Here is a 27,836-nt window from a genome sequence, read left to right on the forward strand (position 1 = left end):
GGCCAAAAAGAGCATCCCCATGAGGCTACTTTCAGGGTCACTGTTCCACAGGAGTGGTACCTCCATTTCCACCATAGTGATCATGCAACATCTGTCGCTGTTCACGACTCTCATACCTGAATACTTTTCCAAGCCTGTTAACCATACTAAACACAAACATCACTAACGCATTTTGGTGGCCGTTAGATCTGTCACAGATAATTGTAACAGTAATCATCTGCATTGTTGCTGATTGTTTGTACGTGTAAGAAGTGAAATTGATATCCGACCACGTCTTCCGGATGCTTCATTTTTTTGTGAAGCAATGTTTCGTTTTCCGTAGCTGTTAATTAATGAATTGGTTCATTTCAAGTAATTAAATAGCTTTTCTTCCTCCTGAAATGCCATCTCGTTAATTTTTCTCCAAACTGTGTCATTTCTCAAAGACACTGATTCCATCTTGGCACCATTGAATATTAACTATTTCTTCAACAGCAGATAATTGAAATTTTCAACTATAGCATGTGATGCCACAAATGATGCTAAGAATATTGGGATGTTATAAGCAGCAGGAAGGTCTTTGTAAGCGCAAAGAATAAGATCTTAGAATAATTAGTCTACAGTGCTACATTTCTGAAAAACTGATTTTAATGCTTGGGTGAAAGAAGTTACCTTACCTGCACTGTTGGAATATAATTTTTTATTGTGATCCTTTAACCTAAATGGCTTCATAACTTTATTTGAGAATTTCTCCTGACGAGTGAGGCACAATCTTAGTCTGCTATTTGAATACGTGGGGAGGAATCAGTATAGTAAGTATTCTTACTAATATTGCCAGCATTACTTTTTCTCGCCTATTTAGTGAAAAATAAGCTTATGAGATATGCTGGGTAAGTCACTGAAATTTTTCCCATGCTCCATCCAGTATAAGAACAACGTGTTGAAGCATACTGTTACCATCATCCGTTGCGGTACTGCCGTTTCACTGGTGTTACATATGTTGAATTTCCCGAGTCTATTCGAGGAATTATCTCGTCGAGTTTTGCTGATTCTGAGCTCGTACATTTCATGCCTGCTTACTGGCTTAAATACAGAACACAAGCTTTTAATATGTATCTTTCTGCTGTCACTTGTAAATTAACTAGCAATCTGAAAATGATTTTAATGCACAATATTGGATCATTTTTCAGTATTATGGTACTAATATTTGACATAAAATTCATTCTCATTTTTTTTAAGTTAAAGAACTACCATCAATGACAACAGAGAACGCCTACCTCATCCCCCTAGCCCTTTCCACCACCATGGCACACAGCCCCAGCACACTGTTCTCCTTACAATGGCCCCATGCTGTCTCTTTTCCTTCCTACACTCCCTCGAGAAATGAAAACCCACCCCATGTGGGCACTGACGCCCTTGTTGAAAATCACATTTCTAAACGATGATTCAGATTTACTCATACGTCATGTGATCAAAAGTATCCGGACAAATCGCATAATATACGTTTTTAATATTAGATGCACTGTGCTGCTACCTACTGCCGGGTACTCCATATCAGCGACCTCCGTAGTCATTACACATCGTGACAGAGCAGAATGGGGCGCTCCGCGGAAGTCACGAAATTCGAACGTGGTCAGATGATTGGGTGTTACTTGTGTCATACGTCTGTACCAGAGATTTCTGCACTCCTACACATCCGTAGGTCCTCTGTTTCCGATGCGATAATGAAGTGGAAACGTGAAGGGCCACGTACGACACAAAAGCGTACAGGGCGACCTCGTCTGTTGACTGACAGGGAGAGGCCGCCAATTGTGAACTTCAGATTCGATTCATACTGCGCATAATAAAAGCTCACGGCCAGAGGTGTAATGTGGCAAAGCACCAAAATGCACTTCTCAGCCGTTGTCGAGAAAATCGACAGTTAAAAGAAACCGTTGCGGTGAAATACTCTCCACGATTAATAATTTTCTACAGCGTCGTGGTGCAGCGGTAAGCGCTTGGGTTCGTAATCCGAAGGTCGCCGGATCGAATCTCGCGCCATGCAACTTTTTTTTTTTTTTAGTATTTGTTTTTTGTAATTCATATATGTATATAATTCCCGGCAATCAGTTGCAACAATTATGCATATAATAAGTTGTTGAAAGTCGTTTGTCGTGGAAAAACTGGCGACTTCGAACATCATTATGTTTTCCGCAAACAAAGTTGTATTTCACAAATGTTATTAATTGTCTTCATAATGTTAACCACGTATAGTTAACGGAAGCCGTAGAAACGATAATCTGAAACGAATACGTATAGCGTAAGTCAAACGTTCGAATTAGAATAGAGACCCCACGAACACAAATTTGCTGTGGCAGGTATGAAATATAAACTCCGTTACTCGCTCGTTACACTTGAAGGACAGATGTTGAATGGGCCGAAACGAGCCGCCGCATAACAGCGTAGTTGCCTGCTAACTTCGAAAGAAGGTAGATGCGGTCCCTAGCCCAACTTGTAACATCGTCGAAAATCAGTGCGGACGGGAGAGCTTTGGTACACCCTATTAAACAAACGGAAAAATGGAGGCGGTACAATTGGAGAGCGATCCGCCTTCACCAACATGCATAAGCAATTCATTAATAGTACCCGAGCGCTTACCGCTGCGCCACGACGCTGTAGTAAATTATTAATCGTAGAGAGTATTTTACCGCAACGGTTTCTTTTAACTGTCGATTTTCTCGACAACGGCTGAGAAGTGCATCTTGGTGCTTTGCCACATTACACCTCTGGCCATGAGCTTTTATTATGCGCAGTATGAATCGAATCTGAATTTCACACTTGGCGGCCTCCCCTTGTGAGAGAGACCGCCGACAGTTGAAGAAAGTCGTAATATGTAATAGTCAGACATCTACCCAGACCATCACACAGTAATTCCAAACTGTATCAGGACCAACTGCAAGTGCTATGACAGTTAAGCGGGAGATGATGAAACTTAAATTTCGTGGTCCAGCGGCTGTTCGTAGGCCACACATCACGCCGGTAAATGCCAGACGACCCCTCTCTTGGTGTCAGGAGCGTAAACATTGGACGACTGAGCAGTGGGAAATCGTTGTGTGGAGTGACGAATCACGATTCACAATGTGGCGATCTGATGGCAGGGTGTGGGTATGGCCAATGCCCTGTGAACGTTATCTGCCAGCGTGTGGTGGTGCCAACAGTAAAATTCGGAGGTGTTGGTGTTACGGACATGGATGTGTGTGATGTCCTTAGTTTAGTTAGGTTTAAGTAGTTCTAAGTTCTAGGGGACTGATGACATCAGAAGTTAAGTCCCATAGTGCTCAGAGCCATTTGAACCATTTTGTAATGGACTGGCCTGCACAGAGCCCTGACCTGAATCCTATAGAACACCTTTGGGATGTTTAGGAACGCCGACCTCGTGCCAGGCCTCAACGGCCGACATCGATACCTCTCCTCGGCGCATCACTCCGTGAAGAATGGGCTGCCACTCCCCAAGAAACCTGCCAGCACCTGACTGAACGCATGCCTGCGAGAGGGGAAGCTGTCGTCAAGGCCAAGGGTTGGCCAGCACCATTTGAATTCCACCATTACCGATGGAGGGCGGGACGAACTTCTTAGTCATTTTCAGGAAATTGTCCTGATACTTTTGATCACATAGTGTATTAGGCATCACTGTAAGGTAGACTCGCGGACTGCACGTAATAGCATTCCAGCGCGTTCATTTAATCTTCCTATAGTCTTTTAGGCCCGTCGTTACGGGATAGCTGTGTTGCGTACCTTAATAGTAAAATTTTTCATCAATATGACATGTATGGATACACAAGTAAGGATCTGATCGATATGCTACTTGCATACAGGAAAGTTATTTGCAGTGGGTAAGCTACTGTACTGTTGTATATGGAAATGCATGCTCCACATTTTTCGACGCTCACAACGATTCACGGAAAAACACGAGAGTTCAATAAATTGCAAAAGCCAAATTTTTGACTTGCAGTTTTTCTAAAATTGAAGCTTGCACGCAGAGGAACGTCCATTTTCTATATTTGTACCACTTTCCTGAATTTACGGTGGCTTTCTGTGATCTGGAGAAAATTGTTGTACGTATTATAAGCCTTCTGAATACTGTAGAAGTAATTCTGCACACGTGTGTGATACTATGAATGAAACGCATATCTGCTATTCTCGCTCGGCTTGAATGATTGCATTGAAGAGAATGGTTTGGAACATTTAAAAGAGGAACCGTCCAACCAACAGTCGCCGAGTAGCGATAGCTTAAATTGAAAATAAAGGAAGAAAAGAAAATGGCCCAAGCCGTAGCTAGTTTTTCGCTAATCTGAGGAGAGTTGTCTTTAAACAGCTACATCCATACCAAGTGCAGAATTTCCAGGCAATACTACTAAAGCACAGCAACGAAGAGCACATTTTGAGCAATGGTACTGATAAAGTTGTGTATTCGAGTCAACATTCCTGATTTTATTGCTCTTCACTGACTAACGCACATTAGCTCGAGACGGTGTTGTGAACTTTCACCAAGCTCATGTTTGGGCAAACGGATATCCGTAACCGCAAGTGGTCAGAAGTAAACAACAGAGGTTTACTATGAACTCAGGGGCCGGAGTAATTTGTAGTCAGATTAATGGACCAGCCAGACTAACGGGATTTATTTGGTTCATTTATCTCATATATTTTCTGCCTACCCTATAGGACGGATTACCACTCCGGGTTCGTCAGGTGTTGTGGCTGCAAAACGACGGAGCAGCAGTTTATTTTGACGAAAATGTGTGACACCACCTGAGTAATACGTCTCCCAGTGGAGAGATTAGCTGAGGGGAATCAGTTGTGTGCCTACCACGACCGACGAATTTTAGACCTCTGTTTTGTGTGCGGTTTACGAGAGGAACAATGCGTGCTAGTGCTGTAATATTAGATGATGATCAAACGCAGTAAAATACGCTGCGAGTCAAATACCAACTACTCATAAGCACTTATTTCACCATGTGTATCAGTCACGCTGCCATCAGGGACTCACACCTAGTGAGTACGTGGTTGGCGACCACTGGGCCCCGAGCTGAGTCCTGGCATTGCTTCCACTTACTTGTGCCAGGCTCCTCACTTTTATCTTTTCTGTCTGGCCTCCCTCGGCCAACTCTTGTTCTCTTCCGACCCTGACGCTATTAGGTTTCGAGGGCTAGGGTTCTTTCATTTTCCAACCTATACTTCTCATGCAGCGTCTGACCCGGAGCGTGCAGCTGCGAAAGGCGTCTGTATCCCATGTTAAGGGTGGCCTCCAGCACAAAAATGGCTTCCTCTCATGTTAATCATTTTAAATCTGTGTCCGGAGGTAAACTAGTCCCCCATTCGGATCTCCGCGGGGTGGGGGAGGGGGAGTGGGGGGGGGGGGGTGGAAACTTGAAGAGAGGCCAAAAATCAAAATGAGAATTGGTACCTGAATTGTTAGAACTCTGCTACAAGCAGGAAAACTAGGAAACCTTAAAAGAGAGATGGAAAAGAATCATATGGACCTCGTGGGAGTTGCTGAGGTAAGATGGAATGGACGTGAAGAATTACAGTCAGATGAATATGTATTGTACTACTCAGGAGGAGAGGTCAAGGGAATGAATGGAGTAGGAATGATTATGACAAAGCTATTAGTTAAATGTGTGGAATATGTGGACTATGTAAATTACCGGGTTATTGGTTAAGGCTGAAAGGAGCACAAAAAGATTTACTGATTATCCAGGTGTATATGCTAACTTCAGAACATGATGACCAAATTGTAGAGGAAACATACAATGTAATAGAGAGAATAATGGACGAAAATAAAAAATGCTGCAAAATAGTAATGGGAGACTGGAACACCATTGTGGGAAAAATGAGAGAGGGAAACATAGTATGCAGTCATGGTCTTAGAAAGAGAAATGATAGTGGTGAATAGGTAACTGACTTCTGCAGGCAAAGGCAGCTGATAGCGGCAAACACATGGTTTAAGAACCACAAGAGGAGGCTCTACACTTGGAAATCACTAGGGGATAAATGCAGATACTAAATCGATTTTATACTGGTAGAAGAAAGATACAGGAATGGAATCAAGAAGGTGCACACATTACCAGGTGCAGATATTAATTGCGACCACAACTTACTTATGGCAGAAATAGAAATAAGTGTGAAAAAACTGAAGAAGGCGACCATGGTGAAGAAGTGGGATCTAGAGAAGATAATATCCAACAAAGAACAAATTACAGAAATGCTGACACTTGAGTTTCTAAACACATTACGAGTCAAAGAACCACCTGATAATGTCAAAGAGTACTGGAATATGCTGAAAGAAGGAATCATTAAAGCAGGACAGCAAAATATAGGATATGTAAAAGGGAAAAGGTCAAAAAAATCATGAGTCGCACAATAATTGATTTCCAAGATGGAGGAGAGATGAAAATTTAAAAACAAGAACACTGAAGGAGCAAGAAAGATATACCGAAGGTTAAATAATGAACTGTGAAGAGAAAAAGAGCAGGCTAGGAAAACATGGCAAAAAGAGGAATGTGATGCAACTGAAGAACTAGACAGGAAGGGAAGATACGACTTACCATACAACAGAGTAAAGACTATGACATGGGAATAAAACAGAGCACGAAGTTCTACTATGGAAATTTTGAGTAAAGATGAAAGGGTAGTGTACAAAGATCGTGACTATGTCCTCCAGAGATGGGAAGAACATCTATAAGAGCTATATGACAAAAATCCCAAACCAGAAACTCTGGAACTTGAATCACACAACAGTGTAAGTGACTACGAGAAAGGACCAACCATCATAATGGAAGAAGTAAAGTCTGCCATAGCTGCAATGAAAAATGGCAAAGCGGTAGGTACAAATACGATACCGGGAGAAATATTAAAATGCTTGAAACAAGATGGAATAAGAGAAATATTGAGGTTATGTAATAAAATATATGACAGTGGTGAAGGACCTGAGGAATATGTGACAACAGTAATGATTTCATTACCGAAAAAACAAGGAACCAAGAAGCGCAGTGAGCACATGACAGTCAGCCTCATTTCACATGCAGCCAAAGTGATGTTAAGAATAATTAATAAAAGACTTGAAAAAGTAATGGAGGAGAATCTCGGCGAGGATCAGTTTGGCTTTAGATGGAATACGCGCATCAGAGATGCAATAGGGCTCCTACGAATCTTGGGAGAAAGGATTATTGAAAAACCTTTCCCCCAATATCTATATATGTTCCTCATCGATCTAGAAAAGGCATTTGACAATGTGGTTTGGGACAAGCTGGCGGCTATAATGAGGGAAAAGAGAGTGGACTGGAAAACCAGAAGACTTGTAAACTCATTATATCTTAATCAAAAAGCCTCAATTAAAGTGGAAGGAGAATGTACAAACTGGACCAGACTAGGAAAAGGAGTAAGACAAGGATGCTGTCTATCACATACTCATTTCAACCTCTACTTGGAAAATCTAATGGTTTTCGAGGGAGAACAATTAACACAGCATTTGCATGACTATTCTATCCACTACGTGGTATGTGTGGAAATGTCCACTGACGAAAATAAGTGCTTAAAGTGAAAAGTCGCATACCTTTCTCTACAAGCAGCGAGTACTCTTTGCTGCATACTCCGACCTTCAATGACGTCTCGCTCCTGTAGTAGGCTGTGAGGATGAACCCTCACATACTGCTATCACGGCACTCACCTTTTGCCGGCCGTTGTGACCGAGCGGATCTAGGCGCTTCTGTCCGGAACCGCGCTGCTGCTACGGTCGCAGGTTCGAATCCTGCCTCGGGCGTGGATGTGTGTGATGTCCTTAGGTTAGTTAGGTTTAAATAGTTCTAAGTCTAGGGGACTGATGACCTCAGATGTTAAGTCCCATAGTGATCAGAGCCATTTGAACCATTTTTGCAAAGGTTTATATGGGGACAGATGAATGCTCAATTGCAGATATTTTCGAAAGATTCTGGAGTGTGCGGTAGGAAATATACTCTCTGGATAATGCCTACTATTACACAATGCCAGAGCTTTCGTGGGATGCTATGCTGAAAAGGACACGTTTCAACGCTGCACTCTTGACCGATAGTGACATGCCATTGTTTCTCGAGCGAGGGGTTCATGATCGCTTTGTGAATGTGTCCATAGGCACACCCATGCAAGTAACCAACGAATGTTTGAACAGTTGAATGCAACTGGCGATTTAAGTTATATCATGTACTTACATGCAAACAACTTACACGGGTATTCCAAGGAACAATCAATACCTTTTTCATGGCTGTCTGATAAGGAAATCGCCAAATGGTTATATTCTCAGATGTGCAGGCAAATTATGAAACGGGATACATTTCAGACATAGACTTAACATATGATACAGGTCTCCATGACAAACACACAGCGATTCGCCGCTATGTACAGAGCGCCAAGTTTCACGAAGTGGTTCTTACCCTAAGCTGTCGAAAACGCTGGAGGGAAAAGCAAAGTTCATAATACTTTATGATAATCTGCAGCAGTGTCTCAGTTTTGGCTTGAAAGAGGATAGAGGCATATGTGCTATCTCCGTCAAGCGTCATATTTAATGGATTACATCTGCAGTGCAAGTCCGCAGCTCGTGGTCGTGCAGTAGCGTTCTCGCTTCCCGCGCCCGGGTTCCCGGGTTCGATTCCCGGCGGGGTCAGGGATTTTCTCTACCTCGTGATGACTGGGTGTTGTGTGATGTCCTTAGGTTAGTTAGGTTTAAGTAGTTCTAAGTTCTAGGGGACTGATGACCGTAGATGTTAAGTCCCATAGTGCTCAGAGCCATTTGACCCATTTCTGCAGTGCAAAGTTTGGCTGCAGTCATCACTGAAGGATACGTCGCTCTGAAGATAGCGAAGATTTCGATAGAGTTCACGAAACCAGGTATGTTGGTATGTATGAAAACTATTAATGTTTATTAGATACAAAATAAACACTCTACACCTTTACATATTTGAAGCTCTCCGTGGATAGGGTGCCCTGAACTACGGTTTCTAACGTAACTATAATGGCGCATGAGAAACAGCTTGCTATTACTGAGTTTCGAGTTCGTAGAATTCGTCTGAGTATGGGGAACCCTCTCCTTCAGCTTGACAATGCCAAGCCAGACTAGGGCGCTGCGACATCTGCAACAATCAGACGCCTTGGATTCACTGTCATCGATCACCCTCCACACGGTCCCTACTGGCACCATCGATTTTGATACGTTTCCAAAATTTAAAGGAAACCTTCGAGAACGTCTCTTTGATATTGATGAAGTAGTACCAGCACAGCTGAGGTTGTATCTCTGTCAACAAAGTCTAACATTGTACAGTGGCGGTATCAACAAACTGATCTCTCGATGGGAGATACGTATTCGTCGCCAGGGAGACTATGTTGAGAAATAAATACGTAGACACGAAGAATAAAGAAGTATAATGTTAATAGTGTTCGTTTTATTTAAAAAGCCTTAAGCGTTTTCACAGGAATAATTCAGAGGCATTATTCCTCAGAATGCTCTAGTATATTTGACCTATATCTACTCCACTTGGGCTGATTCTGTTATGAGTTGGCAAAAAACTCATTTAGCAGATACTAAGTTACCTTATATATGGACAGCTTCATCTAGGGGGAAATTTTGCAGTCCACATGAAGTAATAAAGAGCCACCGTAAAACTTTCGACACATGTGGATGTGCAGCCTGTAATCCTTATAGAATAAAGCCAGCTAACGATAAGATTATCAGGACAAAGAGTCGACGATTGTGGAGTTCGTAGATCTCCATTAAAAAATTCACGCATACGACGCATACCACACAGTCACACGTGCTACTCTTAGATGGGCTAAGGGTGTGTAGTTTGCAGTCTAAATGACTCTCAACTTTACGTGGGTGCGTAACCGAGTAGGCAGTGCTCCATCTCCCCTCCACGTATGGTGTGCCAAGTCAGTATTCAATCGTGAAGACATGATTTGCACACAGTAACACAACTGAGAATGGGTCTGTCGCGACATGACAACAAGAAAGTTACTTGTGCTGAGGGTGTTGGAATCCTACTCTATGCACCCTATTCAACTAAGTGATAGAGTATATGCATTCATGTATGTATTATATATATAGTGAAATTGTGGGTATATATGAGGAACAGTATGGCTCGCTTATGTACATACGTGTTTACAGAGTGTTTTACATGTCATGTTACTTACTTCTAGAGGTTGTAGAGACGCTTAGTGTACCAATGCTGTTGTGTTTCCAACAACTATGTTGTTGTGTTTCCTAACCCCGTCAGCGTTCATTTGTTCCCGAGAGAGATTGGTGTCGAATTTCAGTTTTGTTCACTTTTTCTCTCTCTTTTTGTGCGTGCTGTAAAGTTGCTTTAATGTGTTAAATAAAGTGCTTTTACAGAGTGCGGTAACAAGAAAAGACAATCTTTTTGCATAAAATGCGGAATCTGTATAATATAATTTAATTGCAGATACGGAAAGAAACACAAGAGCTGCAGAGTCAAAAGATGAATATTTAAAATAGATACCTGAGGAGCTATGAGCACTTGTTCATTTTCGATAGCGTGAAACACATCTCCTCTACTGAACAAGTAGTCATAGCTCTTACGGTATAAATATTACAGCATTTGTGTAATAGACATTTCTTCTTCTTTTGGTCCATACAACAAGATCTGAGAGTTGCCTACGCTGCAATCTTAGCAGCAGTAGTGCTGGTACATGTAATCCACTGTCTGAGGTATCAGAACGGTTTTACCTTATAAGTTTCGACACGTTCGTTTCCGGTACAGGGACTCTTACATGAAATTGATAGATTTATCCGTCTCCATCAATACTGAAAGCCTGTAATATCATTACGGAGTCACCGTGCATATTCATACGTTTACAGGCGCCGGGACCTATGGCTTTAACGCTTTGTAGCGTCGTTCAGTGAAGTTTCCGGACATGTCTTCCTAGGTAAAACTTGATCAACTAGGTCCCCTCTACAACCTCTAGAAGCGTGTAATATGAACAGTGAAACACGCCGTACGTGTGTATATATACGACAGTATGTAACCATATGTGCAGGCATGTGAGAAATTACACTGCTGGCCACCGTAAATGCAACATCCTGAAGGAAGCATCCGAATCAAGTGAAATTTACACCATGGGTTTGCAGCGATGAGATATGCAACTGTTTAGAATTTCAGCGCAGACGCACATCACGCGCGCCTGTGGCGCCACCTCATAGCGCCATTTAAGGCTTGGCGATTTCGACGAGTGTACGTTAGGCACGTGTGTTTACCTTGTGGTTATTTCACAAGACGATCAGTTATGCCTCGTAGACAACAGCGAACATCTTTTGATCAAGTATCCGAGTTCGACAGAGGAAGGATAGTGGCTTACCGAGATTGTGGATTATCATACAGAGAAATCGCTTGTCGTGTTGGACGAAACCAAACAACTGTAATGCGGATATGTGACCGTTGGATGCAGGAGGGTACGACGGACCGACGTGGTCGATCGCATTCACCTCGGTGCACTACTGCACGTGCTGATAGGCAAATTGTGCGCATGGCAGTGACGGATCGCTCAGTGACATCCCGAACCATAGCACAGCACATTGCGTATGTAACGCATCATCCAGTGTCTGCGCGTACCATTCGACGCCGTTTACAGCAGAGTGGTCTGTCCGCAAGACGTTCATTGCTTCGTCTACCATTGACGCAGAACCACAGACGTCTCCGTCGCCAATGGTGTGATGACAGACGGATGTGGACGGCAGAATGGAATGACGTTATCTTTACTGACGAGGCACGCTTCTGTCTGCAGCACCACGATGGTCGGATTCGAGTGTGGAGACACCGTGGAGAGAGGATGCTGGACAGCTGCATTATGCACCGCCACACTGGTCTTGCACCGGCGCTACATATCCGAGGTGCTGGAGCCAGTTGTCCTTCCTTACCCTCAGGGCTCGGCCACAGCCATATTTCAACAGGATAATGCGCGACCACACGTGGCACGCATTGTCCAAAGGTTCTTCGTCAATAACCAGATTGAATTGCTTCCGTGGCCGGCTCGCTCTCCGGATCTTTCGCCGATAGAAAACATGTGGTCCATGGTTGCTCAACGAGTGACCCAGATTACATCCCCAGCTGCCACACCAGATGATCTTTGGCAACGTGTGGAAGCTGCTTGGCCTGCTGTACCCCAGGAACACATCCAACGTCTCTTTGACTCAATGCCGAGACGTGTGGCAGCGGTGATCTCCAACAATGGCGGCTACTCTGGCTACTGATTCTGGCAGGAACCACATGTCACAGACGTCTGTAAACGTAATCATTTGATACTTGGTCAACATGTTATCTATAAAATAAATCTTGTTGTGCTACCTCTTGTCTTGCTTGGTGTTGCATTTACGGTGGCCAGCAGTGTATTTCCTGTGCACACTGTATATGTGGTTTACATTGTTTGCACCCTACATTGATCAGCCATAACATTATGACCGCCTATCTAATAGCCAGTATGCCGACATTTGGCACGGATAACAGGGTGACACATCGCGGCATGGAAGTAATAAGGCCTTGGTAGGTCGCCGGAGAGGTTGGCACAACATCTACACACACAAGTGGCCTAATTCCGGTAAATTCTGGAGAGAGGGCGATGAAATCTGACGCCACGTTGAATCACATCCCAGATGTGTCCGACTGGTTTTAGATCTGGCAAGTTGGGGGTGGGGGGCAGCACATCAATTGGAACTCGCCACTGTGTTCCGTGAACCACTACATCACAGTGCTGGCCTTGTGACGTGATGCATTATCTTTTTGAAAAATGCCACTGCCGTCGGAAAACATACATGATCATTATGAAATGTTGTACATGGTCTGCAACCAGTGACGGTAGTCCTTGGCCGTCATGATGCCTTGCATGAACTCAACTGCACCCATGGATGCCCAGGTGAATGTTTCCTAGAACATAACAGAGCCGCCGCCACCTTCTTTTCATTGAGTCGTACAGGTGACAAGGGAGTGCCACTGGAAGACGACGTATTTGCGTCCTCCCATCAGCGTAATGAAAAAGTCATCGGCGTTCATCAGACCATGCAACGGTCTGCCTTTGCGCCAACATGCAATGCCGATGGTCACGTGCCCATTTCAGTTGTAGTTGCCGACGTCGTGGTGTTAACTTTGGTATATGCATGGGTCGTCGGCTGCGGAGCCCTCTCGTTAGGAGTGTTCGGTGGCCTGTGTGTTCGGACACACTTGTACTGTGTCCAGCATTAAAGGCAGATGTTAGTTCTGCCTCAGTTAGCCACCTATTCTGTTTTACCAGTCTTCCCAGCCTACGACGCCCGAAATACATAATCAGGGGTGGCCACCCAACTATACGACGTCTGGACGCGGTTTCAGCCTTGTTTCGTCATGTGTTGAAGACACTCACAGTAGCACTCCTCGAACGCTTGACAAGTCATGGAGTTCCCGTAATGCTCGTACCAAGCCTCCAGGCCATCACAATCTGCCTCCAGTCCAACCCAAATAGATCACGTGCCTTCCCCATTCTAAACACGGACAGCACAGTGACTGATACTATTTGTATGTACATCCACCGTCAGTGTCTCTGACTAGCTGTCATTACTCTCCTGGTGACGCTGCTATGGCCTGGATGGGTTTATATTGACAGTAGGACGGTAGCCATAATGGTCTAGCTGATAAGTGTATGTGTGTAGTTAGTGTAGTTCTTTTCCCGCTGCTGAGCGTTATGCAGTTCTTTACAATCATCCAACGTCGATTATTTCCTCACTAAATTGTCAGCGAACGATATTACTGTGCTAATCTTTTATCTGATAAATTGTTTGTGTAGACTGAAATCTTGTCTTATTGCGCTTCCTTGGGGTACACCAGATAAAACTTTCGTCTCTTTGAAGATAGAACGTTCTAAACGAGATACTAGCAGTAATAGGCAGCCTGGGTAACTGACTAGTGGGATAAGGTTGTCTTGTAGAACAAAGTGGGAATTATAACAAAATTTTAGAAGTAGTCACAATCTAGCTACAGTAGCCCATTACAAATAGTATTGTAAGGTGCTTAAAAAGGTTATTAGAAAGGCAAAGAGTATGTGGTGTGCAAATAGAATAGCTAATTCACAGGATACAATTAAAACCATATGGTAAGTTGTCAAGGAAGTGTCTGGTCAGCAGTACAAGGTCGACGATATAAAGTCAGTTCGTAGTAAAAATATATCTGTTACCGATAAATCTGATATATGTACAGTATTTAACAATTATTTTCTGAGCATTGCTGGTGAATTAAATAAAAATTTAGTTTCTACAGGAAATCATATAACTTTCTTGGCAAATGCCTTTCCGAGATTGATGTCTTAAATACTCCTCTGCGATACAGATAAGAGGGGGTTGGAGTCAATAATTAAATCACTGAAGACTAAGGACTTTCGTAGTGATGATGGAGTGTCTGGCAGAATATTAAAGTACTGTGCTGCACATGTTAGCCCTGTATTTAGCCATATTTGTAATTTCTCCTTTAGGAATGGTCAGTTTCCTGAGCGATTAAAATACTCAGTAGTAAAGCCGCTTTATAAAATGGGAGAAAGGGATACTGTAGATAGTCTTCGACCTATTTCTGTGCCATCAGTGTTTGCAAAAGTTATTGAAAATTCTGTGTATGTAAGGGTAATTGATCATTTTATATAACACGATTTGCTATCAAATGTACAGTTCGGCTTTAGAAGTCGTTTAACAACTGAAAACGCTATATTCTCTTTTCTCTGTGAGCTATTGGATGGGCTAAACAAAAGGTATCGAACGCGTCGCATATTTTTTATTTGACTAAGGCATTTTATTGTGTTGCTCACAGAATATTGCTCCAGAAGTTGGACTATTACGGATTATGGGGAGTAGCTCACAATTGGTTCACCTCTTACTTTAGCAACAGGCAGCAAAAGGTCATTATTCACAGTGTTGATAACGGCTGTGATGTGGGGTCTGAGTTTGTACTGTCAAGTGGGGGGGGGGGAGGGGGTGCCACAGAGATCTGTGTTGGAGCCACTCCTGTTCCTTATTTATATAAATGACATGCACTCTAGTTTACGGGTAACTCTAAGATATTTCTGTTTGCTAATGACACTAGCTTGGTAGTGAAGGATGTTGTGTGCAACATTGGCTCGGTTTCAAATAGTGCAGTACATGACCTACGTTCATGGCTTGTAGAATATAAACTAACGCTAAATCACAGTAAGACTAAGTTTTTACAGTTTCCTTCACACAATTCAACAAAACCTGCCATTTTAATTTCGCAGAATGGGCGTATGATTAGTGAAACTGCACCGTTCAAATTTCTAGGTGTTCAGATTGATAGCAAGCTGTCATGGAAAGCCAATGTTCAGAATCTTGTTCAAAGACTTAATACAGCCATTTTTACTATTTGAACGGTATCAGAAATGAGTGATCGTTAGACTCGAAAATTAGTCTACTTTGCTTATTTTCATTCGCTTATGTTGCTGTGTTGCCAGAAGAGCCAACACCGTGTTGCTAGAGGAGGCCGAAATGCACGCGTTTAATTACACGCAGACTGGCGTGAGGTCTGAAACATTACAAGGAAATGAGAACTTAGAAAAATGGACGCAGTTGCTGTAATACTTAACTTTAATCCATAATTGTAGAACATCGGTCTGACGGTACAGGCATCACAAGTTAAATATCTATTGATAATGGCGCCTTGCTAGGTCGTAGCAAATGACGTAGCTGAAGGCTATGCTAACTATCGTCTCGGCAAATGAGAGCGTATTTGTCAGTGTAGCATCGCTAGCAAAGTCGGCTGTACAACTGGGGCGAGTGCTAGGAAGTCTCTCTAGACCTGCCGTGTGGTGGCGCTCGGTCTGCAATCACTGACAGTGGCGACACGCGGGTCCGACGTATACTAGTGGACCGCGGCCGATTAGAGGCTACCACCTAGCAAGTGTGGTGTCTGGCGGTGACACCACATATGTCGTATGGTATTACATGTTTGGATAACTCTTCCCATTCTAAAAGGATATTTTTGCCTCAGAAACGGGCGATTCGGGCAATAAGTGGTGTAAGTTCACGAACCTCTCGTCGACCTCTGTTCACGAGTCTGGGTATTTTGTCATTGCCCTAATAGTGTCATTTCTTGTTAACATCATTAGATTATACCCAAGAATAAGCAGCTTTCACCCGGTTAATACTCGGCAGAAATCAAACCTGCATTTGGATCGGATTTCCTTAACTCTTGTGCAAAAAGGTGTGCAGTATACTGCTCCATCCATTTCCAATAAGCTACCACTCGAATTCAAAAATCTTAGAAGTAATCCACGCGCTTTCAAATTGAAACTGAGGAGTTTCCTCATGGGTCACTCCTATTCTGTCGATTAGTTCCATTAAAAATTATGCTGATTCTTATTGTAGTGTTGACTGCGTTTACTTAAACTTATGGACTGACTTTTTTTGGGTTCATGAACATTTAATTTTATCTGTTATTGCTTTTATGTTGTAATTTCATGTAATAACACGTTCCATGACTTTCGAGATTTGCTCCTCAATTTGGTCCGACGGAACTACTTGACGTGTGGAAAAAAAAAGACTGCGACCAATCTCTTTTGAATTTTCTCTTCATATTCTTTCGCGTGCTATTTTCTAAAATAACGTGTACCTCATTTTCTAATTAATGCTGCTTTACCTCCAAAGGAGGGATGTTTGAGTAGCTTTCTCGATACAGTTCCCCGTTACGTCTTTAACGTTCGTTTCGGCAACGACGACAGCGCTTTATTCGCTACACGTTTGGTTGTAACGCTGTTATAAGCCAGTCCTGCTGTCACGAGAACGCAGGGGAAGTTCGTCGCTTCGCCGTTCGCAATAAAACACATTTTCCAGCGCCACGAGTGGAGTGCGTTACGCTGAGGAGTGCAATCGAAGCGCCGGCGTCGGTCGAGATAACACCCGACTCTGGCTTGAATTTACTCGCAGAGATTTATTTGGCGGCTCGGATATTGGCCACAGCTGTGCCCCGCCGCGTGCTCTTCTTGGCTACGTCTGTTATTGCAGACGACGCCTCCACCTCTTTAAGTAAAATACCATATTTCTCCAACTGTTATTGGAGATGACACTGTGTAGCAGCAACATATGAGAACTTTCCTGCAGCTGCTTTCCGAGCTTCGATAAACCCACAACACGTAAGCTTTCACTCGTCACGTTACATTCCATTTCTCGTCACCAGGTGCGTCTTTTGAGTATTTAGAACATATTTACCTGTAAACTGTATTTACTCCTGTTATGCAGTAATATGAGTAGTAAAAAATCTTTTCTGAAACGGTTCTAAAGATATTTTGAATATCATTTTTGTGTTGTGTTGGAGGCAAAAATGTTTCTTATCGGGGATCTCATGCGAATCCCACAGTAAGTGGAAAAAGACATTTTGCTTCTCATTTCAAACAAAATGCTGCTGAATTGCTAATTTTACTTGACTAATCGGTAGAGGTGCTTCAGGACATGTTTGTACGGCATTCACTAAAAGGATACTCATTGACAGGAACAGGGATGAAGAAAATGATAAGTATTTTATGCTCACTATTAATCTGGCACTTTATGCGTTATCAACATATTCGTGTTTTCCGATAATAGGTATTTGTCTTAACTTTTCACTAAAGGTACATCGTCACTTATAGCATCTTTCTTATTTCTCAGCCTTTTAAATTCATTAGAAACCGTCCTGCTTTTAATGGGTGTAAAGCAAGAAATTTTTGTAAAATATCCAACCCTTCACTTACGTGTTATTCAAGCCGGGAGATTGATTTTCTCTGTCCATCTGTATGACATCTCTGTCTTCTAAATTTATAACAGCAAAATATAAGAGGGCATGCTGAAAAGTAATGCCTCAGAATTTTTATACGAAAAATCTTAAACCGCTTTACACAAAACATATGTTACTAGCAGCACGCTCGCGACGGTCACACTTGCCCCAATGAGAGACCAGTTCGTTGATACTGCAAAAGGTTTGACTTGGTGACGGAGGAACACCTTCCCCTCTCCTTGTACATTTCATCAGCATCAAAGTGAAGTCCTCGAAAGTTTTATGCTAACAGATGAAAATCGGTAGGGGCGAAATAGGGGCAATATGCAGGACGGTCGATGACAGTGAACCCAAGGCGTCGGTATGTTGCAGATATCGCAACGCTCGGGTGTAGTCTGGCACTGTCGTTCTGCAGGAGAAGGTGCTCCGTATTTTGGTGAACTCGTCAAATTCGGAACTCGATTACAGCATGCTTTTTATCATGCAACACTTAGGTTCCACACCATCATGTTACACACTACAATTCGATGCTCTCTAGTGGCACAGGGTTGCCAATGTGTAGACATGAAGAATAAAGACTCATAATGTTAGTAACGTTTCTCGTATTTAGAAAACTTTAAACATTTTCACATTAAAAAATTCAGAGGCATTATTTTATAGCACGCCTTCGTAAATCTCGAGTTTTTCTTGTGATCGGTTTCTGTCACGCATACAATCTCCTTGGTGTTTTCATTGCCGGTGGACATTTACTATGTTTTATCCACAAAGTTGTCGTTTTGGCGAGGCATTTAGTATAGGATTTGTGACTACTAAAAAAAATTACAATTGGAAATACAGCGTGCAGAGCCTTCTGCTCGTCGGAGTCGGTAGAACAGTTACACAATGTTCTTGTGGTGTAGTTCTTCTCGAAGGAACCATGGCGACTATTCTGGCCATTATCGTCTTGACTCTTTCTCGTCACCACTATTTCTGCGACGTTTGCACCACAACCTAATATAGGTATCAGGTTCTCTCGCCTCTCGCGCCAATGATGTGTCCTTTCTCAAAGTTCGAAAGATGGCGATGTACGTTTCCTGGGCATGCTGTGTTGTAATTTCCACCTGAAATGTTTCAGTAACGTTAAACACACCCAATAGCCATTACGGACTCACACCACTCCTTATCTGTATTAATCGCTTTCGTCAGTACTGAAAATAATGAATATAATCTTATCTTACGATGAAATTTTGATCAAAATATTTCACAGATCTTTAAATACCAGAGTAGCAGTTCAACTTTCGAAGTGGAAGATCCTACTCTGAGCAAATATTTGTTCCGCCAAACGTAAGAGAACAATGCATAGAATACAACTCTCTACAGGACCTACACTTTGTTGATTATAACAACCTTTTGATAGAATTCACCGACAATCATGGTGGAATATTGTAAGCCTTTATGTAATTAGCCGGCCGCAGTGACCGAGCGGGTCTATGCGCTACAGTCTGGAATCGCGCGACCGCTACGGTCGCAGATTCGAATCCTGCCTCGGGTGTGGACGTGTGTGATGTCCTTAGGTTAGTTAGGTTTAAGTAGTTCTAAGTTCTAGGGGACTGATGACCTCAGCAGTTAAGCCCCATAGTGCTCAGAGCCATTTGAACCACTTGTAATTCCTGAAAATCTCACTGATATGTTTAGAAAGCAGTATCTGTATTCCAGTAGCTTTATAAGAAAAGAAGATGGGAATACTGCTCCCTTTAACATTCCTACATGCGTCAGACAACGATGCATTTTGTCACCATCTCTTTTCATATTAATCCTAGACTTCACGATATAAAAAACTAAAGACAACTACAACAGGAGCACCTAGCGAGGTGGCGCATACTCGACTCGCATTCGGGAGGACGATGGTTCAAACCCCCGTCCGGCCAATATGATTTAGCTTTCCAGAGATTTCCCTACATAGCTTCAGGCAAATGCTGGGATGATTCATTTGAAAGGGCACGGCTGACTTCCTTCCCTATTCTTTCCTAATCCAATGCGACCGATGATCTCGCTGTTTGTTCCCTCCCCCGAAGCAACCAAAGAACAAATCCAACAGGAGCATAGGCTGGAATGAGAAATGTAGGCTTACGAATCTGGATCCTGCTGATGACGCCGTTCTTGCCGCAGAAAAACCACAAAGCCTACACATAATGGCTACAAATCTGGATGAAACTGACGGCTCGTTGCGCTGTGCTGATGAGATAAGAGTATCATACCCCAGTGACAAGTTCTCCGAAGGACCGCCGTAGATGGGTGGAGGAGTTACTGTGTACTGCGCAGAGGTTGCTGCCATGCAGAGACGGCACAGGAAGTCAGGCCATTTTACAGAAACGCAGACAGCATCTCCCATAAAGAAACGCCACGAAATGAAGTAAGAACTCGCCTTCTTTAGCTGGAATCCGCCTTTGTATGCAAAAGTGCGAAATCTTGCCTTTTTCTCAGAAAACTAAAGATGAAAGTCTCTCCGATGGATTGGGGAATGCTCAGTCTTGGGCCATAGAAATTGTGGGAGATTACCGAGCACTCTGACTTTGCCGAAAAAGAATATTTATTTGATTTGAAACCTGCCGGTATTGGCTACGTAAAAGTTCTCCCACTTAGATGTTCAGATGTGTCTGAATTGCTAAGGGACCAAACTACTGAGGTCATCGGTCCCTAGGCTTACACACTAGATAAAGTAACTTATGCTAAGATCAACACACACATCCATGCCCGAGGGAGAACTCGATACTCCGGCGGGAGGGCGGCGCAATCCGTGACATAGCTCCTCAAACCGCGCGGCCTCGCAGTGCACCTCTCCCACTTAGAAAGAGACACGAGATAGTGACAAGACAGAGCACCTTATTGGCCGAAGAAAGAGACAGAGAGAGAAGGACACGAGATTTTTCAGTAGAGTTGGTAGGGGACAAGTCATGGTTAACCATTCAGGGGAGCAGACCAGTTTTTGTAAAAAGCTGTTTCATCGGTCGGCACTCGGGAGATTCGCACGCACGACAATCAGATACTGTGAGAGGCGAGAACACAGCAGTGTGGGTGTTCGCTTTATTTTACATTCGATTGGAAATGAGATGAGGGTATAGAGTTCTGAGATCATGATTTAGATCAAGACCTGTAGGCTCCACCATCCTACTTTGACAATGAGAACATCCTCTGTGCTTCCTGAGCTGTTGCACTGGTGACTTATAAACATTTCGGGCTAATTTGTTTCCACCAACGATGGATTCTACAGCCACTTGAATCATAACGAAAAATACTACAGTGACATTGTGCTGCAGCTGCAAGAAGAGGCGTGTCGAAATCAGTCAATTTTTCGTAATCCTATAATTTCAAGCTTCAGTCTGAAGACTTGCATTTAAAAAGGTATGGTTCAAATGGCTCTGAGCACTATGGGACTTAACATCTATGGTCATCAGTCCCCTAGAACTTAGAACTACTTAAACCTAACTAACCTAAGGACAGCATACAAAACACCCAGCCATCACGAGGCAGAGAAAATCCCTGACCCCGCCGGGAATCGAACCCGGGAACCCGGGCGTGGGAAGCGAGAACGCTACCGCACGACCACGAGATGCGGGCTAAAAAGGTATGAACAAGATACTTTCTACTTTGTCTGAAGTGTGACACTTCTCTTTTCTTTAGTTTGTGTTACTTCAGCTAACATTACTACAATCGCTAGGCAAAATATGAAACGACCTCCGACGGGCTCACAATTTGTCTACATCACCGTTCGTCAAGCTGCACCTAAGTCGTGAGCACTTGGACGAAACGCCTGCTAAATCGGGGCAGGAAACAGCTGTTCCCTGGCGGTGAGCTTCCATTGTCTGTGCCACCACTGCTCAACGAGCTGCAGCTAAGTGCACACAGTACACTACTCTTTGCAACGGCTTATCAGTTGACGGACACCAGATTTAGTGTTGTGAACTGAAACATATTTGGGTTGACAAAAATATGCATATGTCGCGAGAAATGCGTGCAGATCCAAGCCAAGCATGCAGGTTGCACTGATGTATCTCTCCACGAATGGTACCAGTACAATGCCCTCATTATGTTGCTAGTGTCAGTGATGATCAAAACAGTGTTATGTACAGGTGTTCGATTATGACGTTGAAGCAAAAGTGGATACAAATGTGTGCCAACTATTGGCGCTCATACGGTGGATGTTTCCATAGTCAAAATAGCCCATGTATTTGGTGTTTCAAGAGGCACATTATCAGAAATTTGTACGGCCTACAGGAAAAGTCGAAAAACATCATCCGATAATCCCAGTCTAGTAGAAAATGTGCGCCGGCCGCGGTGGTCTCGCGCTTCTAGGCGCGCAGTCCGGAACCGTGCGACTGCTACGGTCGCAGGTTCGAATCCTGCCTCGGGAATGGATGTGTGTGATGTCCTTAGGTTAGTTAGGTCTAAGTAGTTCTAAGTTCTAGGGGACTGATGACCACAGCAGTTGAGTCCCATAGTGCTCAGAGCCATTTGAGCCATTAGAAAATGTGCGCTGAGTGATCGTGACAAAAGTTCATTCAAAGGGATTGAGACGATATATAGGAGTACGACACTTGGAAAAGTCACTGCAGAACTGAATGTCGTACTCACGATCGCTGTCAGCACCAGAACGACACGAAGAGAGCGCTATAAGCACGCAATTGCAGGGCGACCTGGAATTACAAACCAAGTCATCAATTATGGAAATACCCATAACAGGAAAACATGGTGAAGCCATAAATCCTGGACTATAGACAAATTGAAGGAAGTCATTTGGTCAGATGAGTCTTACTTCGCACTATACCCAAATTCTGGTGAAGCTTACGTCTCTAAAGAAAAAAGTGGAGGGTGGGTGTTGTGACGATTTAGGCAACCCCAAAGTGATATTCCATGCGCCCAATGGTTACCATGCGAGGTCGCATTACCACCAAGGATTATGCGACCATTTTTCGCTGATCATGTCCACAGTGGTCAACCTGTGTTCCAAGACGGAGGAGTATCTGTTCACACAGCTCACATGGTCTGGGGCTTGTTTTGCAAGAACGAGGATGAATTGTCACATCTCCATGGTCAGCTCACTCGCAAGATCTCAATATTATTGAGCCATTGTGGTGTAATTTGGACAGAAGGTTGCGTGATCACTAACCACCCTCTTCGTCCTTCTCATAATGGCGAAACCACCTTGAACGTGCCAAGTGTTTCACAAACAAGCAAGGGATCTCATTTTGAAAGTGTACTCGTTCTTCAAACGTGAGGCAGATTGAAGCGAGCCATTCTGCGAGTTTTCCAAAGTGCAGGAACGCAATGCAGTGGCCCCTGGCGATATTGGTGTACGATGTGTAAGGCAAATTGTGCAAGAGGCTAAGCTGTCTCAGCAGGTAACTGGAAATGTGGAATTTCGGCCTCCAGAGAAGAAACATAACGTGCCAAAGTAGGTAATAGGAATCGATCACCTCGATCAAGGTTTTTTTCATCGAAAGGTTCCTGAATTTAATGAAAGAGGCTAGTTCCCATTGCAGTGAAATTTCTCACTGTTATGGGTGAATCAAATGGGTTTCAGGGATGTGTTGGGTCAATCCAAAGAATATTGAAGAACATCGCATTTACACATGTAAAAGGGATAATGATGAACGGAAATTTTTAATGGAACAAAGCGATATTCCTGCTGCTAACATGACGTTTTAAAGAACAACTTCATCAGATCAAGAGGAACGTAAACTGTGTATTAACTGGACGAAACTTGGGTAAATGAAAACCACACTAGAGATTTTATTTGGCAAACAACTATGGATAGGGTGGCATGAAATTTCCAGTGGGAAAACGTGGGTGTCTCACAATATTGCCAAGGCGGTTCTGCTGTTACCGGATTTGTGCTTCAGTGTAAACGTGTATTCCGATCAAAATCGAAAGCCAAAATCTGACTACCATTCCAGAATGAATGGATAAAAATTTCTATAATGTTTTCAGAATAAGTTGTTTCCTCATTTGCATCCACGCTCTGTCATTGTTATGGACGATGCCAGTTATCATTTATTCAGTACTCCACAGTGTCAAAAGCATATCGAGAATATCAAATTTTAAGCATTACTTCACACCATGGGCAACGCAGTGGCTGGCTGCCTTCACTTTACGACTGATAGCAGCGACGTTTGAGTAGTGTCGTCAGTGCTAACAGACAAACAACACTGAGTCAAATAACTGTAGAAGTCAATCGAGGACTTACGATGAACACATCCGTTAGGACAGTGCTGCGATATGTGGCGTTCATAGGCTATGGCAGCAGACGACCGACGTGACTTCCTGAACACTGCAGAATTGCCTGCAGCGCCTCTCCTGGGCTCGGATCCATATCGGTTGGACGAAGGCGACTGGAAAAGCGTGGTCTGTTTATATAAGTACAGATTTCAGTTGGTAAGAGATGGTGGTAGGTTTCATGTGTACACCACAAGGTAATGGACCTATGTTGCCAACAAGATACTGTTCAAGCAGGTGGTGGCTCCATAATGGTGTGCTCTGTGTTTTCATCGAATACATTGGGTCCTCTGGTCCAACTAAATCAATCATTGACTTTGTGCAGTAGATAGTAGTTCAGAGCATAATCAGTTCTGTGATGGAAATTCTATTTTAATTATCTCACTGTTCTGACTTAAATACAACATACTTCGAAATGCTGTAATGTGCATCTCATAATTATTAGGCACACTTAATGAATCTATCAAGAAACTGTTTGTACGGCACAGTGAATCAGACAGTAGCGAGGTAGGTTGACCTTACACTATTTCAACTGTCCCTAACGTTACTTGTGCCCATGCAGTTTCAGCCGAGTTGACAATGCAGCACTCTTTGCGAGTTGCCCGGCCTGTTACCATTAACGCTGATGCCGACTATAACGCCACTGAGTCAAAAAATTAAAATCAAATGTGCTATGAAATTACGTATTATCGCACATTTCGCTGCAGAGTGAAAAAGTCAATCTGGAAACATTCCCCAGTCTGTGGCTAAACGATGACTCTGCAATATCCTTTCTTCCAGGAGTGCTTGTCTCTCAAGTTTTGCACAACAACTTCTGTGAAATTTGCAAGGTAGGAGTTGAGGCAGAAGTAAAGTTATATGGACTGGTGGTGAGTTGTGCTTGGATCGCTCAGATAGTAGAAAACTTGCCGCACAAATCCAAGATCCCAATTTCGAGCCTCAATCCAGCACACAGTTTTAATCTGCCAGAACGTTTCATGAGATCACAACTTTATCCACAATTTTTGTATCTCCAAAACCAATCAGAGAGGTGAAGTGTGACAATACACGTAGAACTATATTATACCTAATGCGTAATTACCATGGAATACACTGGGATGAAACTGGTATAGTTTATCAAGGTATGCTGGCATCGCTACAAATTTTTATCATACGTTTACGGTCATGTACATGAGTGTCAGAGGAGCCTCTTAATGGGTAACATGTACAAGTGCGCTGCAATTCATAACCATGAATTGTGTGGGTGCTCATTTTTCTGGCAGCTCAGGCTGGAGTGTGGAGATAAGGTAGAAATAGCGTTACGTGTGCTTCAGATAAGATAAAATTGATTTTAAGGTGCATGAGAAAGTAGTTCATCCATACATTCATCCTGCTCCTCGTCTACTGACAGTTTTGAGCATCTCCAACTACTCTGACAGGTTTGAACCAGCTCCACTACGTGTCAAAGTAAGGATATACAGGGTGACAATTATTGAACTATATCAAATAAAATCGTAATAACTTCTGAACGGTTTGTATTAGGAAGTTCAAACTGCACTGTTGGCCGCGGGGCATGATGGAAATTTTGATACGAATATGGTTTGGTTTAACGACGAAGTCCACTTCCATATGGAAGGGTTCGTCAATAAGCAAACTTGGCGCATTTCGGCGGACTGGGAATCCGAATTTCGCGATCGAAAAGTCTCTTCACCCTCTACGGCTGACTGCGTAGTGTACAACGCCCAGTCATGGAATAATCAGTGCGATATTCCTTGATGGTACAGTGACTACCGATGTTTGATGTCCTGGAGAAGCACTTTGTGGACCGCATTCTGGCTCTGAGATATCCAGAGGCCACTGGCATGGGCCTCGATTGGCCGCACCTGAACACATGTGATACCTTTCTGTTGCCTATATTAAAGGCTCATATTGATGAGCTGAAAAAAGCCATTCAGGACGTCATCGACAGCATCGATATTCCGACATTTCAACAGGTCATGCAGAATTTCGATAATCGTCAGCGCCAAATCATCGTCAATGATGGCAGGCACACCGAACGTGGTATAACCTAAATCCGGATATCTATAGTGACGTCCACATGTTGAATAAAGTGTGTGCACGACGTAGTTTGTAACTAATTTACGTCTTTTTTCCATATAGTTCAATAATTGTCATCCTGTATATAGTAATAAGAACGATAAGTAAACGTTTTCATCCACGTATGTTCTCTATGGTGTTCATCAAATATGGGAGACGTAATTTTACACAGGTCCTCGGCATGTCTATGTCACGAGGTGAGAGGCCAGTTTTCAGTTGCGATACGGCGTATATCACATGGTTGCACGAGTGATTAATAACTTGGTGCACCATACGTGAGGGATGAGGTGAAACATTATGAGCACCACCTAATACGCATTCCAAGTAAATGCCAACAGTGAGAACGATTGAGGCTGCACGACGCACACCCTTAGCCTGCCTTAGGGTGCACCTGTCACTTTATGGTATGTGTACATTTTTTATCTAACACCAGCAAGTGAATGATCACTGCAATTGTTATTCAACCAATTAATTAGAGGAGCATTTTTAGTGGCACGTGGCCAGTAGACATGTGCACATGTGCCTCTCTTGACGGATTTGTACAGCCATAGCGAGAGCATTACAAGAACGCTCTACGCCCTGACAGGGGCTATTAAGGAAGCTTTGTTGATATCTGCTGGCCTTTTTATCTCAAATGTCGATAGCCGACGTTCCAATACCAGGAAACAGACTTACTAGTTTCTAAACCATATATCCCGCCTAATGATTACGACTTGAAAATTAGAGAAATTTGGTTTCACCATAAACCGTACGTTCGCTTACATATATTGGAATACATATGTAGATGGACTCCACTCGTATTAGTGAAAAGTGGTATCGGATTTCTGGTAAAATTTTCTATAATATGTTGAAAGGTGGCTACACTGAGCCACAGCGCCAGAGATCGCGCTAGAGAGTATTGTTCCGCCGCCTCCACGGGCAGTGATTATTGAGATGTCGTAGTGGGCAGTGGTTGTTGAGAACTCGTAGTAGTCAGTGCTTGGGGAGAACTCATAGTAGTCAGTGCTTGTTAAGAACTCGTAGCAGAGAGTGTTTGTTGAGATGTGCTAGTAGGGAGTGCTTGCTGAGATGTGATACCGAAAAGTTCTTGTTGAGATGTGGTAATAGCGAGTCGGTGTGGAGATATATTGTAATGATTAGAGTGATTTTGGTCAATATATGAAGGTAAAGAAAAAATTTTTCCTTTCCTTTTTACTATCTCGATGTCTTAAATAATGCAGCATTACAGGTTCAGTCAACAAAGCATCTGGCTTGTGTTCTTGTATTAGAGTGTAATGGCTCTGAGCACTATGGGACTCAACTGCTGAGGTCATTAGTCCCCTAGAACTTAGAACTAGTTAAACCTAACTAACCTAAGGACATCACAAACATCCATGCCCGAGGCAGGATTCGAACCTGCGACCGTAGCGGTCTTGCGGCTCCAAACTGCAGCGCCTTTAACCGCACGGCCACTTCGGCCGGCTAGAGTGTAATTCTGCTTTCCTTACGCAATTATAGTATTTCTATTTTTTAGTTACTTCAGTATAAATGGTATTTAAAAATTCTTGTCTTGTTGAAGAAGAACCGTGCCAGATGTGCGTTGAGTCATACTTCCACATACAGAACAGTTATACTTGTGCTTTGTTGGTTTCGTAGGTTTTATAGTTGCTGGGGACTTAATTAATTAATTGTGTTAATGAAAATTTCCATTTCATTCTTTGTTATTGTTCTATGCAGTCAGATAGCGTAATAATACTA

The 27,836-nt window shown here is 43.1% G+C and overlaps 1 protein-coding gene across 1 annotated transcript in view; it reads left to right on the forward strand.

Moving 5' to 3' along the window:
• Nucleotides 1-27,836, forward strand: part of LOC126249237 (cytosolic carboxypeptidase 6) — a 1,486,464-nt gene that overhangs the window by 468,660 nt on the left and 989,968 nt on the right. The window lies entirely within an intron of this gene.

The sequence above is a fragment of the Schistocerca nitens genome, chromosome 3 (assembly GCF_023898315.1).
Source record: "Schistocerca nitens isolate TAMUIC-IGC-003100 chromosome 3, iqSchNite1.1, whole genome shotgun sequence".
Taxonomy (NCBI): domain Eukaryota; kingdom Metazoa; phylum Arthropoda; class Insecta; order Orthoptera; family Acrididae; genus Schistocerca; species Schistocerca nitens.